This window comes from Arachis hypogaea, chromosome 20 (assembly GCF_003086295.3).
Source record: "Arachis hypogaea cultivar Tifrunner chromosome 20, arahy.Tifrunner.gnm2.J5K5, whole genome shotgun sequence".
NCBI lineage: Eukaryota > Viridiplantae > Streptophyta > Magnoliopsida > Fabales > Fabaceae > Arachis > Arachis hypogaea.
Window position 1 is genome coordinate 112,572,783 of NC_092055.1, and position 16,997 is coordinate 112,589,779.

General features: G+C 36.6%; 1 long non-coding RNA gene across 1 annotated transcript in view; it reads left to right on the top strand.

Annotated features, from left to right (window-relative positions):
• The window catches only part of LOC112786841 (uncharacterized), a 43,392-nt gene extending 36,556 nt beyond the window's left edge, over window positions 1-6,836 (top strand). Inside the window, exon 4 of the long non-coding RNA XR_003194349.3 lies at window positions 6,345-6,836. This is a non-coding gene — a long non-coding RNA (uncharacterized lncRNA). The remainder of the gene's footprint in view (window positions 1-6,344) is intronic.
• Window positions 6,837-16,997: the final 10,161 nt, after the last annotated feature.

Here is a 16,997-nt window from a genome sequence, read left to right on the forward strand (position 1 = left end):
AAGAAAGAAAGAAGAAAGAAGAAAAGATAGAAAAAAAATTAGGATTAGAAAAGAAAAGATAAGATAATTGGCGCTGATCAGGATAAGTTGTGCGACGCGGGCGACGCGGATGCGTGGGTGACGCGGTCGCGTGGTGTGCGATAAGTTCAGGTGACACGGACGTGTGGGGCACGCGGACGCGTGACTCGAGTTGTGCTAGTGGCGCGAGAGCAGCCTCGCGTACGCACAACTCTCTGTTTAAATGCATTTTTGCCAAAAATCTAGGGTGACGCGATCACGTGGATGACCATATTTGCAAAACGACGCAGACGCATGAGGCACGCGTTCGGGTGGTAAGGCTTGTGCTTCTAGCACCGTTCCAGCCCCACTCCATCATAACTTACTGCCATACACCCATTTACGTCAATTTCACAGGGCCACGCATTCGCGTGGGTGACGCGGACGCGTGGGGAGGCTATTTCGCAAACGACGTGAACGTGTCAGCGACACGGTCGCGTGATCATATTTGTGCCGAAGGCACGCCTCCAGCCACGCTTTTCGCGTGACTTTCTGTTCAATCTTGTTTTGTTCCCAACGCACATATGACGCGGACGCGTCAGCGACGCTGTCGCGTCGTGTGCCTTTTTTTTTAAATGCAAAATACAGAATGCAGTATGCAGATGCTGATGCAGATATTATGAATAATTCCAGGTTCAATAAAATAAAATAAAACTCAAAAATAAACAAAACGAAATAGAATTAAATTGAAAAAGGGACGATCATACTATGGTGGGTTGTCTCCCACCTAGCACTTTTGGTTAAAGTCCTTAAGTTGGACATTTGATGAGCTCCTTATTATGGTGGCTTGTGCTTGTATTCATCCAAAAATCTCCACCAATGTTTGGAATTCCAATGGCCTCCAGGATCCCAAACTAGGCGCAGAAAGCCTTCAAGCAAGTTAAAGCAAGTGACAAGGCCCCAAGAGTATTGATTGCTAGACTGAATTCCGGGGTCCCAAACCTTGCTTTTGCACCCGTCTTCTTATTGATTATCATGATTCCATCCGGGTGGCACGCAATTGAAATTATCACTAAGGAATCCAAACAGCTTCCTAGACCCATTCAATTGAGCTTTACACCAAACCTTGCATTTCAACTTGGAGCATACAACCATGTTGAACCTTGCTTGACAACTCCAACCACTAATCATCTTCCTCTTACTCTTAATGCCACAACGAGCTCTAAGTTGACCATCCGTCTCCAGTAGCCCATATTCAAGTGGGAAAGTAAAGGATAGGGATAGGAATTTTACTCACTTGAACGTTGTGTTGGACGATAATGGCTTTGGGAGAGGTATTTCTAATGAATTTGCAAGCTCCACTCCCTTGTGTCCTTCTCTGACAACTTCCACCTCTTTGCAAGCTTCTTCAATTTCAATCTCTTCCTCTTGGTAGCTTTCTTCCAAATTAATCTCTTCTTTATTACTTACCAAGGGCATGAGAGGTTGTGCTTTGTCTTCTTTAATCTCCATCTCTTGATCAACCTCTTCCAAGTCTTCAACCAGGATATGCCTTGGAGGTTGTACACCCTCCTCAACAACAAATTCAAACTCCTTAGAAGGGGGTTCTATGACTGAGCTTTCCCATGGAGGTTCCGCATCTCCTAAGTCTTCGACCACTTCTTCCGCTTTAACGATTACGGCTTCCTCCAATTGTTCCAATACAAAGTCATGCTGCTCATTGTCCACCAGAGTTTCTAGCTTCTCCTTCATGCTGCGTTCTTCAGTAGATTCTCCATATGAAGCCATGGGAATTCCTTGAGTGTCCAGATGTCGGGAGTCTAGTCGGCTTATTGCTTGGCCTAGTTGTTGAATGGTTGCATTGAGTCGATCCATTGTCTCCTTGAAACGATCCTTTGACTCTTGTTGCGCTCGGCTATCATAAGTAGGATCATAGTGCTCTTGGATTGATGGATATGGAGATGCTGAATATTGAGGTGGTAGTTCTTGGGAGTAATTGGGTTGGAATTGGGGTGGTTTTATATATGGTTCATATGGCTCATAAGGTGGTTGGTATGGTGGTTGAGGGTTAGGGTCATATGGAGGTAAATGGCGGAAAGGGGCTTGTGAGTATGGTGGTCCAAAGTCATGTTGAGGAGGCAGTTCATTGGCATATGGTGGTGATTGTTGGTAATCAAAAGGTTGCTCACCATAGCCATTGCCTTGATATGCATCACAGAATGGCTGTTGATAGTCCATTGGAGGTGGTTGTTGCCATGAGGGTTGATCAAGTCCTTGTGGCTCCGCCTATCTTTGATTGTCCCATCCTTGATGCAAGTTGTCATTATAATATCCTCTTCCCGCAACATAATTGTAACCAGACTCATAGCCAAAGGGGTGAGAGTTCATAGTAGTAAGGGAAAATAAAAACAAAAACTAACAAAAAGAAAAATATTTGAAAAAGATATGATTTTTGAAAAAAGATAAGATAAGATTTTGAAAAAGATATGATTTTTGAAAAAAAAAATAAGATAAGAATTTGAAAAAGATATGATTTTTGAAAAAAAAGATTTGATTTTTGAAATTTAAAACTAAGATAAGATAAGATAAAAAATTTTAAAATAAAAATCTGAAATTTTTTTTTTTTGAAAAAAATATTTACAATAACCAATAATAAGGCACACGTTTATAATTCCCCGGCAACGGTGCCATTTTGAAAGAGCGGATTTCTGTCGGTAAAGAATTTTATGAAAATAATCGCATTGTAGATATAGTTTCTAAACCAACAGAGAATCCTTTCATACAAAAAATTTGGTTGTCACAAGTAACAAAACCCAATAAAATTTTATAACCGAAGTATTTAAACCTCGGGTCGTCTTCTCAAAGAATTACAGGGAGGTATGATTTATTATTGGCTATGAAAAAGGTAGAATTTTGGGTTTTTAAAAGGTTTGAATAAGTAATTTAATTGATAAGAAAAATAAATGAATAATTAATAAAACTCTTGGCAAGGTATGAGAACTGGAATTCCTATCGTAGTTATCCTTATCAATGGTGATGAGAATTGGGTTTTAATCCCACTTAGTTAAGTCAAGTGGACTAATTAATTTCATCCTCAAGTCCTAGTCTTTCCTTTGGAAAGGCTAGAGTTATTGGAACTCAAATTAATCAGCAACTCCCAATTTCAACCACTGCTTTATTTGATAACTCAAGCGTCACCAATTACTTAACCAGAGCCAAAAGGGAGAAAATATCTAAATTACATTAAAAGCATTCATATAAATAAAGCAAAGCAAAGTCAAATCTGAAATACCTCAAATTATATTAAATAAAACATTCAAATCTAAATACGAAGAATTCATAAGCCAAATTGGTAACATGAGTCAGATACGAATAAAAGCATTAGAATAAATAAAAATATAAAAGAAATATTGAACCTGAGAAGAAGTTGAAATCCTAAATCCCAATATAAATCCTAATCCTAATCCTAAGAGAGAGGAGAGAACCTCTCTCTCTAAAAACTACATCTAAAACCTAAAATTGTGTATTTGAAGTATGTTGTATATGAGTTATATGGATGCATTCTCCCACTTTATAGCCTCTAATCTAAGTTTTCTAGGCTGAAAACTGGGTCAAAAACATTCCAAAAATCGCCCCCAGCGATTTCTGTTATGTTCAGGTCGCGACAAAGTGACGCGGAGGCGTCGTCCACGCGTTTGCGTGGATTGCATTTTTGCCAAGTCACGCGTTCGTGTTGCCTGGCGTCAAGGAAGCTATGGTAAATTATATATTGTTGCGAAGCCCTGGATGTTAGCTTTCCAACACAACTGGAACCACATCATTTGGACCTTTGTAGCTCAAGTTATGGTAGATTTAGTACCAGAAGGTCAGGCTGGACAGCTTTAGCAGTTCCTTCAGTTTCTTGTATTCCTTCCACTTTTGCATGCTTTCTTTCCATCTTCTAAGTCATTCCTGCCCTGTAATCTCTGAAAACACTTAACACACATATCATGGCATCGAATAGTAATAAAGGATAATTAAAATTGACAGTTTAAAGGCCTAGGAAACATATTTTCAATCATAGCACAAGATTAGGAAGGAAAATGTAAAACCATGCAAATCATATGAATAAGTGGGTAAAGAATTGATAAAAACCACTCAAATGAGCACAAGATAAACCATAAAATAGTGGTTTATCAGACTGCATGCTGGCGTTCAGCGCCAGGATTGGACGTTGAACGCCAGAGAGGGGGAAGCACTTCTGATCTCATGCCCCCTGCTGGCGTTGAACTCCAGGTGGGCGTTCAGCGCCCAGGGGGGAGCTGCCAGCATTTTTCGTTCTTAATCTAGGCTTCTCAAAACTGCCTTGAATTTCACCTAAAACCATAAAAACACAAGAAAAACTTAAAGTAGCATCCAAAAGTGATTTTTGCACTAAAATATAACAAAACTTAATAAAATCTAAGTAAAGACAATATAAAAATAACTAAAAAAAGGGGTATAAGATGCTCATGCATCATTTGTCTCCCCGGAGCTCAATGGAGGAGGGATTCTAGAGGTCAGCCATACCAGATGGGTAGGCATATTTTCAAGCCAGTTGCTCGAGGATGGTTGGAGTTCATCCAACGTTCCATCCTCCCTATGAGTAACCATTTTGAGGTTACAGTAGAATGAGCAGTGATTATTCACTGTATCATGCTCGGCAATGAGGTGTGGAGGTGCATGAGGTGATCCCTCAGGAGTTCTATAGGATAGCTAACAAGACCTCCACCTCTGTGAGACTGGCTTTCCCTCACCTTATCTGCCACCTATGTGTAGCAACTGGAGCTCACATTGTGGAAGATACCCTGATCGATGTTGATAGGCCGATCACAAAAAAGGGTATGGAGCACGTTCAAACTAGAGAGTTCGGGCATGGATCACAGTAGGAGCCAGTTCTACCGCATCCACAAAATCTACCGGAGATGCCTTAGGGAGTTTATTTCTCTCCCCGTGACTACTGGAACCAGTTGACCACATCCATAGGGGAGTTGACATTATCTGTTGATCAGCTAAGGATAGAGCATCAGGATCACTCTGCTCTCCGCCACCAACTGATGGAAGAACAGAGGAGGCAAGGGCGCGATATAGAGGAGCTGAAGCGCTAGAGATGATTCTCCGGAGGGAGCAGCAGCCACCATGATTGAGGTGGTTGAGTTTCATTCTCCTCTCCCTTATCTTATTTCTATTTTTCAATATTTTATTCTAATTTCTGTTTTCTGTTTTTTGTTGCATGATCACTAGTAGGATTTCCTTGCTTTCTAGTTAGTTATTTATTTTAGTACTTTATGTTTATGTTTAAAGGATATCTATCATCCACTGAGCTTAAAGATTTATCAAAAGAAAAAGGAAGTAGTATAATGCATGAGATTTTGAGTTATATATTATGAGTTTTCTAGTTACTTTGATGTAGTGGCACTATCTCTATTTTTGAATGTATGAATTAACTGTGCATACTTGATTTTGGAGTTAAGAATATTAGTTCTTGAGGAACAGAAACTTAAATAAGTATTATTCATTCTATGAAATAAGAAAAAAGTTGATTCTTGAAGCAAAACAAACAGTAAAAGAATAGAAAAAGAAAAGAAAAATCAAAAGAAAAAGGTTCAAGGCTTTGAGCATCAATGGTTAGGAGGATCGAAATTGATCTAAAAGCTCAAAAGAGTGATTTTCTCTAACCATATGCTTGTGGTGTAATATATCAAGTAACCCTTGAGACTGAACACTTAAAGTCGTGAGCAATTGCTGTTACAGAGTATGCTTAAGGCTCTAAGCTCCACTCTCTGGGAGAAAAAGAAAGAGAAATTTAAACTCAAGGAGTTCTCCAGTTAAGTACTTGTGGTGTTTGTGTATCAAGTTAGGCTTGAAAACAAAACACTTAGAGTCACGGCTAAGTTCAAGGTGCAAAGCACCAAAGAAAAGAAAGAAAAAGCTGTGTTCAAGAATCAATTAGAGCCTAAAGAAGAGAATCTATAATATCATCTGAGTTCTAGTTTTGAAGGATACCAATGCTTCTGAGTTTCAAAGGATAGTAAGATGCCAAACCTATCCAGAATCAGAGTATCATTAGCCCCATTTAGTAACTAGACCTGAGCTTAAATGACAACTCAAGTCTCAGACATTTTCTCTTCTTGGTCCTACATTGTTTTTGGTTGCTTGAGGACAAGCAACAGTTTAAGTTTGGTGTTGTGATACATGAGCATCTTGTACCCTTTTTCTTATCATTTTCTAGTTGTTTTTAGTTAGATTTTATTTAGTTTTACTTAATTTTAGTTCAAAAATCTTCTTTGGATGCTGCTTTGAGTTGTTTTAGTGTTTTATGATTTCAGGTGAAATTCGAAGCAGTTTGACAGAGTTTGGAGCTAAAAATAGAAAAGCTGGCAGCACACCCCTGGGTTGGGTTTAGCGCTAGCAAGGGACTCAAACATGCATGAGCTCACTCCCTTTAGCGCGTTAAACGCCCAATACAATGTTTAACGCCAGCAGCGCTGACCGAATTCCCCTTCTTTGGACTTCTTTAGTGGATTTAGTATTTATTAGTTATATTTTATTTTCTTTTTATAATTTTTGTTTACAAATAATATCTTTTAGTTTTAGGGTTTATTATTTTATTTTATTTTCTGTATCAAATTAGGTTAGTATAAAAGGGAAAAGGTCTTTTGTATCTGGGATCTTTTCTCTTCCGCACTTTTCAGAACCCTAGTTTTCTCTGTAAGTCATGAGCCGCTAAACTTCTTCGGTTAAGGTTAGGAACTTTGTTTATTTCTATGGGTTAGAACTATTACTTTTCTATTTTAATTAATGTATTGATTTAATTTTAAGGATTGTTTTTGTTCTTAATCTTATGAATCTGGGTGGAACGAGAGTATGACCTTTATTCTACTTGAGTTCTTGTGATTCTCAAGAGAGTTATCTCGCTTGAACAATAGGTTGAAAATAAATTCCTCATAAATTGCTAATTACATGAACTAATTGAAATATATGAGATATAATCTTGTTAGTTTTGGGTAATTAGGGTTTTTGGGGCCATAAACTAGTTTTTGAACTTAACCTTCTAATCGGAATTAAGTGACCACGAGAGTGGCGGTTAATAAAGGTTAGAGGAAACTAAATCACTAAGAGATTAGGGTTTAGTTCATTATAGTTTGCCATGGAATGAATCATACATTGTTAAAATAGTTGGTAAGAACTTTTAATCTAGAAAAAGTTAAAAGTTTTGAATCCTTAACTGTTTTCTCTTATTATTTTACGCCAAACCCTTTAATTGCATTCTTTAATTTCTTGTCTATTGTTTATGCAAATTTCAACCATCAAAACCTCTTTTTGTTTGCCTAACTAAGCCAATTGGATAGTCATTGTTGCTCAGTCTGACAATCCTCGTGGGATCGACTCTCACTCACCTGAGGTATTACTTGGATGACCCGGTGCACTTGCCAGTTAAGCTGTGTGAAATCCTAATTCGTGTGCCAGGTAGCCATAACTATTTTAGGGGTTGTGCCTGTAATGGATAAAGAAATCCTAGAAAAATTTCGACTTAAGTACCCGATCTACTTTAAACAGGAGGATGAAGAGAAACATACTTTAGAGTCTTTCGAACCCAAGGAATGGGTTTGTTATGCCCGCTCAGACATGTCAAAAACCCACTTCCTTTTATGTTGAATGTCTTTTTTGTTAGGCTTGGTGTTAGGATTCCTTTTACTGGCTTCAAGCAGGATGTACTGTTGTCTTGTCGAGTTACTCCTACTTAGCTACACCCTAACTTGTGGGGTTTTATGAAAAAATTTCAACTCGTTTGCTAAACTCTTGAGCTCCCAATTTCTTTGAAAGTATTTTTCTACTTTTTTTACCTTACTAAACCTTTTATTAGCAAAAGATAATAGTAGACTTCCTTCCGACCCATAGAAGGTACCCAATCTTTCTATATGAATGAGAAGTCTCAATATATATTCTACTTATACTGAAAAGAAGAATCCACAATAGTAAAGCATGATCTTAAGGTTCTGGATGATGAAGATTAATTGATCGTGTTCTCTTCCAAGAGTGTTGGAGTCAAACTCCAAACTTTCCCAAAAAGAAAATTTTGGTAGCAAAGCCAAGCTATGTTCATACTGAGGTAGTTAATTTTTTGTAGATGAACTTCTTTATATAATTTTTTATTGCTAAATTTTTATTTTTTTTGTAGAAAAGATGGTAAATAACTCTGACAACTACAAGTTGAGGCAAGCAAAGAAGAATAGGACTACTTGACAACTAGCTCAGCTCGAGGCTGAGAGAGCGGCCCCTGCCTCACTGTTGACCTGACCTTGACCTCGACCTCCACTCTTCTTGAACTAACTTTGGAAACCTTTCCTACCCCTCTATCTAAGACAGTTACTGCTCAACTGCCGCCAATACCTTGGTTTTCGGAGTCGACCTCTAGGCCTTCTCGGAAGAGGAAACTCCCTCCAATAAGTTTGAGAGCGTCTTTGGCCCGAACTTTGACGCGCTTGGATTCATTGAGGAGTACATTCTTTTAGGCAGCAAAATTGCCATGGATGACCCCACTATGTTAAAGAATATTGAAATGCTTGTTAATGGGGACATTCAAACTATTGGGGTGTACACTGCCTTAATCATGAAGTTGAAGGAAGCACCTCTAAATGCACTCAAGTCGGAGGTGTCCAAGCTGAAGAGGGAAGTGGAGGAGCTAAAGAAGGCCAACGCTTTGTAGGAGGCCAAGACAGTGGCTATAAATTCGGACGATGCCAAGCTGAGGGACATGGTGAACTCGGCCGATGAAGAGTGCGCTAAGGCTTTCAACGAGAGGAAGCAATTCCTGGCGAAAAGTACCTAACTTTACCAAGAGAAGATGGGTTTGACAAAGGACCTCACAAAGCTCAAACAAAAGTAAGAGAAGTTGGAAGATGCCTCCACCAAGGTCTTAGACGAGGTTGTAGAGAATGTGAAAACCCAAGTCTATGTTTTTGCTCTGACCTCGACCTCTTTATCATTCATCTAGACAAGAGAATTGTTAATGATCATATTGTTTACATTCCTGAGGATGACGATGATGCTCCTACTTTTGAGAGTTTGAATGTGTCTTTACTTTTCCTTTTTTGGCCAAGCCAACTTCTTCCTCTTTTGAGGCCGAGCTTTTTGCAACCCAGCTAAGGATCCTGGTTGTTGTTGTTAGGAGTATAAGAATTAATTAGGAAAGTTCTCCTTAATAGAAGTTAGTTATAAGTTTGTTAGAAGATTAATCATTCAGTTAGAGTTAGTGTTAAACTCTGCAGCACCAATATATATATTTGTATTTTTCTTACCAAAGAAAAAAAATAGAATATTTGTTTTCTCATTATTTACTTTCTACATTCAACTTCTACTTTCTTTCAACTTCTCTCTATCATCTTCAATATTCGAACATGGTATCAAGAGCTCAATTGATCCATGTGGCTGACCTTAATTCCTCAAGCTCATTAAGTTTTGCTAAAAGCACGCTAGAAGATTCTTCAACATTGGTACAAAATTCACCCACAATGCTCAATACAACTACATTCAAAACTTTTTTTAGTGCTTCTTGGTGAAAAACTCAATGGCAATAATTTTTTGACATGGAGACATCTTGCTACACTCACTATCTGTGGCCAAGAACTACAAGAACATCTAGAAAAAGAAAAGATCCCTAAGAGATATAATTCCCTTGAAGATTAAGTTAATAAGTCAGAATTAAAAACCTACAAGAAATGGCATATAGATGATTATAATGTTAATTCTTGGTTATATGCTTCCATGCTTCTTTCCAGCATCGTGTAATTAGATGTCACTTTGCTCATAAAATTTGGTCAAGAATTGATACTCATTTTGTATCCAAAACAAAAGCAAGAGCTCGACAACTACAACTTCAATTAAAGACTATCAAAAAGGATGGTTTAATTGCTGATTATCTCTTGAAGATAAAGAAAACTGTTAATTCTTTAGCAACTGTAAAAGCTCCACTAAGAGATTTAGAGTACATGAATATGATTCTTGATAAATTAGGTGAAGACCATCATTCCTTCTTCACTCTTGTCACTGCTAAAGACCCTCACTATGCTATACTAGATTTAGAAGCTCTTTTGATGACCCAAGAATAGATTATTGACAAGTACAAGAAACCTAAACCTTCTATGGTTAAAGTTTACTTCACCAACACTACAACTACTCAATCCATAAATAAAAAAACTTTTTTACTTGAAAATCCTGGAAGGACTACTAACCTTGGTCTTGGTAGAGGCACTCAATTCGGTAGAAGAGGAAGAGGAGGAAGAAACATGCGTGGAGACATATTTTCATAGAATTCTGAAATTCGTCTACAGTGCGAGATTTATGATAAGTTTGGTCATGTTGCTTCATACTAATATTTCATATTTGATCAGATATATCAACCCTCTCCTCAGCAATCTACAATCAATAATCAATTAAGAGCTTTACCACCACCCTCCTCCTTTCACAACCTAAAAGCAATGATTGCAACCCCCTTATCTATTGGTAACAATTCATGGTATGATAATTTTGGTGCTACTAATCATTGCATAAATGATGCATCTAACCTTCAGAATTACATAGAATATCAAGGATAATCTAATCACCCCTTTAAAAAATGTAAGTTATATGACTTACTACGTGTACCTTCCATTACTCAAAATTTAATAAGTGTATCACGTTTTGCAAGGAATAATCACATTTATTTCTCCCAGGATACCAAGAGGGTTCTTCTCCAAGGCAAGGCTGACAAAGGCTTAAATTATACAAATTTGAAAGAATTTACATCCATAAACATAAATCTCTGTCTAACTTTTTCACTGTTTTAGTTGCTTCTTGTGTTTCATTAGATGTGTGTCATAAATGCTTTGGCCATCCTTCCCTATCAATAGTCAAATCAATATTTGGGAGGTGTAATTTTTCTATTCAAAAAGATATTAATGATAATTCACTCTGTCAATTTTGCTGTATGGCTAAATCTCATTCCCTTCCTTATAATGCATCCTCTCATGATTATGATTATCCTCTTGCAATAGTAGTTTCTTATATGTGGGGTCATGCCCCAATCACAGCACATAATAGATACAGATTTTATGTATCATTTATAGATGTTTCTCTAGGCTACTAGTATGTACTTGCTTACACATAAATTTTAGATTTTTTTAAGTGTTTAAATAATATAAAAGCTTCATAGAAAAGTAAATTGGCTATTCCATTCAACCACTCCAGACTGATAATAGAGGAAAGTATCTCTCTAATGAATTTAAATCATTTCTTCACGAGAAGGCATTCTGCATCGATTATCATACCCTCATATACCATAACAAAATGGTCTAGCCAAAAGAAAGCACATGCATATTGCTGAGACTGGCTTAGCATTGCTAGAAATAGCCTCTCTGCCTTTGTCCTTTTGGGATGAAGCGTTCTCAACATCTATTTTTTTCATTAATAGAATGATATTTGCTGTCATTTCACATATTTTTTCATATGAACTTATCTCTAATGAAGTTCCAGATTATGCCTTTTTCAAAATATTTGGATGGTTGTGTTTTTCACATTTAAGATCTTATAATACTCACAAATTGGAATTCAAGTTTAATCCTTTCATATTTCTTGGTTATGCTACTAATCAAAAAGGTTATAAGTGTATGTCACAGGATCGTAAGCTATATGTCTCTAGAGATGTTGTCTTTGATAAGACAGAATTCCTAGGTTATGATTTTTTTAACTATACTTCTCTTGTATCTGCATCTTCTTCTGATTATGCTAATACACTGCTACCTTTAATTCTTATTATCCCATCCTCTTTTGTCAATCCTACTAACTCTGCTTTATCTAATCTTGATTCTTCTAATCAAACTTCTTCTTCACACTATAGTACTCAAAACACTTCTAATCTAGATCTTCATTCCATCAGCTCTAATTCTAATTCTAATCATATGAGTAACAACTAACCTAACCTTATTCTAATATCATCTATAGCTATTAATTTTCCCTCTTCATCATCTAATACTACAACATCAGTTATTAACAACTATCCTATACTAACACATCCCAAAACAGGTAACTTGAGACCAAAAACACTGCCTGCATCACTTTCTTCCTCTCAAATTGACCTTGCAGCAATTCTCCCTAACTCCATTAGGACAACTTTTTACATTCCTCAGTGGAACGAGGCTATGCTTCTTGAATATAGGGCTCTTGTTTATCCCCAAACTTAGACTCTTATTCCACCTCCTCCAAATGAAAAAGTGATTAGGTGTAAGTGGGTATTTTCACTCAAGAAAAACTCTAAAGGAGAGATTGTTAATATATATGACTCAACCTTATCATAAAGCTCTTGTTTCCTCCCCTTAGCATAAAGCTCTTGTTGCTAAGGAGTTCAATCAACCACCAGGTATTGATTTTGATAAAGTGTTTTCACCTGTCATCAAACCTGTTACAATTCGGGTGATGTTGACTATTGCTTTTACTGAAAGATGAAAAATAAAACAATTCAATCTTTACAATGCTTTTCTAAATGAAAAATTACAAGAAATAATATATATGACTCAACCTGCAGGATTTTAACACACTAATCCTCATTTGGTCTGCAAGCTGAAGACATCTATATATGGTCTCAAACAAGTTCCAAGAGTAACATTTACTATCACTTTACAGAAATTTGGTTTTACTTGTACTAGAAGTTATCCTTCATTATTTCTGAAAATCACAACAAATTTCTCTCACTTAAATTCTCATATATGTTAATGATATGTTAGACTGGTAATGATGATATTGAAATGGCTTCTACAATTAAATAGCTGCATTCAATTTTTTTGTTAAAAGAGTTAGGGGATTTGAATTACTTTCTTGGTATTGAGGTTGTTCATCATTCTTCTTCCCTAATTTCTCATAATCAATCCAAATATATTAGTGAGTTATTAAATAAGGCATGCATGTAACAGTCCAAAGGAGTCATTACTCTTATGGTAAGTTCAATCAAGCTTTAATCCAACAACAACTAAGCTTTTAAAGATTCCATTTTATTTAGGTCTATCATTGGAGGCCTGCAATATGCAACCATTACTAAACCAAATATTATATACTCAATTAATAAATTGAGTCAATACATGGCTTCACTACAGCAAGATCATTGGAATGCAGTAAAAATGGTACTAAGGTACCTAGCAGGTAGTATCAATATGATCCTCTATTTTCACAAAAATTCTGATTTAAGATTGATTACTTTTGCAAACTCTGATTGGGCATCCGACTTAGATGATAGGAAGTCTACTTCTAGGTTTTGTGTATATTTTGGTGCAAATATCATATCTTGGAAGCGTAGCAAACAACCTATAGTTAGTAGAAGCTCTACAGAAGCAGAATTCAGAGCCTTGGCCATTATTTTTGCAGAGCTTACTTGGATTCAAACACTCTTAGCTGAAATGAGATAACCTTGCAAAATTTTCCCTATTATGTATTGTGACAACATGTCAATGGTTCTCCTTGCCTATAATCCAATATTACATCATCGAACTAAATATTTTGAAATTAATCTATATTTTGTTAAAGACAAAGTCACCAAGGGGCTGGTTATAGTCACTCATATTCCAGGCATTGAACAAGTTGCAGATGTCTTCACCAAACCAGTATCTTCTGTTTTGACAAATTTTTGAGCAAACAAAGGTTGGCAATAAAGCCACCATGAGTTTGAGGGAGGTTATTAAGAGTATAAGAATCAGTTAGAAAATTTCTCCTTAATAGAAGTTAGTTACAAATTTGTTAGAAGATTAATCATTCAGTTAAAGTTGGTGTTAAACTCTGCAGCACCAATATATATATTTGTATTCTTGTTACCAAAGAAAAAAATAGAATATTCATTTTCTCATTCTTTACTTTCTGCATTCAACTTCTACTTTCTTTCAACTTCTCTCTATCATCTACAATATTCGAACAGTTGCTTCGGAGCCTGAAGTCGTTGCCTCCGAGCCCGAGCCCGAGCCCGAGGTCATAGCTCCTGAACTTGAGCCCAATATACCTGCCAGTGATGACTAGTCTGCCGCTACTTTATGATATTTCTTTTTATCTTTTCTTTGTATTTGGAAGTATGGTGCCCAAATTGTGGGCTGATAAATAATTTTTTATTTTTGTAATAATTGTTGGATGATTTTACCCTTCTTGGAATTTTTTGAATTGCATTATGCTTTCCTCTACTACCTCTGTGTTATATATACTTTTGTGTCTTACATGCTTATTGCTTTCATAAAAAGTTAGTCATTTTGTAATCTGATACTACTCAACTTGTAGACTCTGTACGACTTGTTTTAGTGCAAATCATTTAACTTGAAACTTGTTTTTTGTTGAATTAATTTGTACAAGTCCTTCATTTGTTTAAAGTTTGTAGATTTTTATTTGATTTGCTTTAGTCATTTTACGACTTATTTAATGAAAATCACTGTATAGCTTGTTCTATCTGAGCTATGTTGGTGGCTTGTTTTAACACAAATTGTTTGCTTTGAAATTATTATTTCTTGATCTAGTTTCGTACAACTCATTTATCTTGAGTTGTTTAATGCCTTATGACTTGTTCAATACAAATCGCTTAAGACTTGAAACTTATGGTCATTTCTTAATCTAACTTCATATAACTCATACCATTCGAGTTGTTTTTTAGGCTTTTCGACTTTATAGTCATCAGATCATTCTCATAAACATTGAACACCATTTTAAACCTCGTCGCTCTATCAGGCTGACCATCTAAGAGGTCAGCTCGTGATTTTTGCGTTTTGTTGAGCATGAATTGGTGCCATTTGAGAAATAGTCTAAGAAATGTAACATTTATTGATGAAAATGAATAAATTACATATTTGCTAGTTGCTACTAAGAGTTTTTGACATGTTTGTACTTTTAGCCAAAATTATAATGCCTCATTACACCCCCTTCAGAAAAATCCTTTAGGACAAAACCACGAAGTCGAAAAAAAAGTACATCAGGGAGCAAGGTGCGCTTTTCTTGCTATAGTGTCTCTTAATGTTACAAGCATGCCACGACCTAGGTAACTTGCCACCCTTCAAATCAGACACTTTGTAGTAACCTCTTCCCAAGACTTCAATGATCTTGTAAGATCCTTTCTAATTTGCTATCAATTTCTCTTCGCCCGATCTCTGCATTCCAATGTCATTTCTGATTAGAACAAGGTTGTTCATGACGAAGTTTCTTCTTATGACCTTTTTGTTGTACCTTGTAGCTATTCTTTGCTTCAGTACTTCCTCTCGCACCCGAGCTTATTCTTGGACCTCTGGTAGAAGGTCGAGTTCTTCTTTTTGCACTTGAATGTTGCTGACTTTATTGTAAAATCTTGCCCTTGGGCTTTCTTTATAGATTTCAACCGAAATCATGGCTTCTCTGCCACATGCAAGTCGGAATGGAGATTCTTCAATTGTTGTTTGGGGAGTTATCAGATATAATCATAGAACTTATGGAAGTTCCTCAGCCCAAGCCCCATTTCCTTCTTGTAGTCTCTTTTTAAGTCTTGATAGTATGACTTTTTTGCAGCTTCTTCTTGTTTGTTGGCTTGGTGATGCTCTACTAATGTGAACTGGTGCTTAATTTTCAACCTTGCTACCAAATTTTGAAATGTTGAGTTGGTGAATCGGGTACCATTGTTGATAGTGATTGAAAATAGTACTCCAAATCTTATCTCAATGTTCTTGTAGAAAATTTTCTAACTTTTTTGAGATGTAATAGATGCCAAAGGTTCTGTTTCAATCGATTTAGTAAAGTAGTCAATCCCATTATGAGGTATTACACCTGTCTAGGCACTTGAGAAAACGGCCTAAGCAGGTCTAAACCCCTCTTTGCAAAAGACCATAGAGAGGTGATACTAATGATCTCTTTAGAAGGTGCTACATGGAAATTTGCATGTAACTAGCAGGGCAGACAATTTTTGACAAAGTCGGTCGCATCTCTTTGCAAGGTCAACCAATTGAAGCCATGTCATAGTACTTTCTTTGTCAGTGACCTTGCTCCTAGATGATTTTCACAGATGCTACTATGGACTTCATCTAACAATTATTTTATCTTCAAGGTCGGGACTCACTTCAACAGTACTTTGCTGGTGAAGTAAACAAGCCTTTGCTTGACTTCATATTCTCTAACTAACACAGAGGCTACCGCTTTACTAGCCACAGCTAAATACAGGGCGAGCTCTTATGCATCTTAGGCCGAATAAGAATTAGAGGTTAGGATAATAATTTCTTGAATTCTTGAAAGGCTTGATCACATTTCTGAGTCCGCGTGAAGTCCTACCCCTTTCGTTGTAGGGAAAACAGTGGTAACAACTTTAAGGTTGATCTTACAAAAAATTTGGACAAGGCTACCAACCTTCCATTTAGTTGTTTGATCTCTTTTATGTAATTAGGGCTTTTCATATCTAGGACGACCTTGCACTTATCTGGGTTAGCTTTAATTCCTTTCTGAGTAAGCATGAAATCTAGGAATTTCCTAGCTTCTACTGCAAAGGCATATTTAGTTAGATTTAGTCCCATCGCATGTTGTCTTATGGTCTGGAATGCTTTTAATAAATTGAACAGTAGACTGTCCTTACTCTAAGTTTTGACGAGCATCTCATCTACGTAGATTTTCATTAACTTTTCAAGTTAGGTGCAAACACCTTGTTCATTAACTTTTAATATGTGGCTCCTGTATTTTTCAACCCAAAGGACATAACCACATAACAATAGTTAACCCAAGGAGTGATGAAGGATGTTTTTTTCTTTATCTGACCTATACATCGGGATTTAATTATATCCCGAGTAAGCATCTATGAAGGAAAGAAACTTGTACCCTGAAGCTGAATCTACCAAAGCATCAATGCTAGTTAGAGGATAATGATCCTTTAGGAAGGCTTTGTTGAGGTCGATATAGTCCATGCACATCGTCTAATTTCCATTTTGCTTCCTTACTAGCACTACATTAGCTAGCCATAAGGGATATTTCAC